This window comes from Meleagris gallopavo, chromosome 15, assembly GCF_000146605.3.
Source record: "Meleagris gallopavo isolate NT-WF06-2002-E0010 breed Aviagen turkey brand Nicholas breeding stock chromosome 15, Turkey_5.1, whole genome shotgun sequence".
In the NCBI taxonomy this organism is placed as follows: Eukaryota; Metazoa; Chordata; class Aves; order Galliformes; family Phasianidae; genus Meleagris; species Meleagris gallopavo.
Window position 1 is genome coordinate 17,171,243 of NC_015025.2, and position 734 is coordinate 17,171,976.

A 734-nucleotide genomic window follows, 5' to 3' on the forward strand; every position below is an offset into this window, starting at 1 on the left:
TCTTTTTTTCTAACTTTATTACTCACATTTCTAACTTTCCTTTCCTGACTTGTTACCCTCTCATTACCCATTCTGTCTGCAGCGTGTCCCGACACAGCACCGACAATCAGCCGGGCCATCCCCATCCCGCTTCTCCGGAGCACCGCACGGGGCTGAGGCGCACCGGAGCCCCCCGCACCAAACCCCGCACTCAGTGCCCCGCGCCGGCCCTGTGGCCGCCGTGTGTGCGGGGCCACCTGCCCGACTTTCCGAACTCGGTGCCCAAACCCCATCGGCAGCCACATGAATTTCATCTCCCCGCTTAGAAATCTCGCACGTCCCCTTCCCGCTCTGTGCTCCAAGGCTTCATTTTTAGAGATCAGCCTCAATTTTCCTAAGGAAAACAAACGTAACCTTTGATGTAACCTTTCTGCGAGCTATTTTTGCTCCTATCTCGAGCTTATTTTAACCTCGGTAGCCAATAAATGCTTAAAGGTCAAACCCCGTTCCTACGATCTCCTCTCACCCCCGGGGGAAAGCCGGAGCTCGCTGATTTTTCCCAAGCAAACCCCCTCCCTCCTGACCGTCCCAACGCCCCTAACTCAACATCGCTCATTGCAGTGCGGGGGGGGAAGGGGAGAACGACACGAGCTCAGGGTTTTTCCTCCAGATGCCTTCAGCCCCTTCCTCGCTCCGCAAGCGCTCGGGGTTCACAGCTATAAGGGTTATTCCCACCCCACCCCCCCGATGGCGGC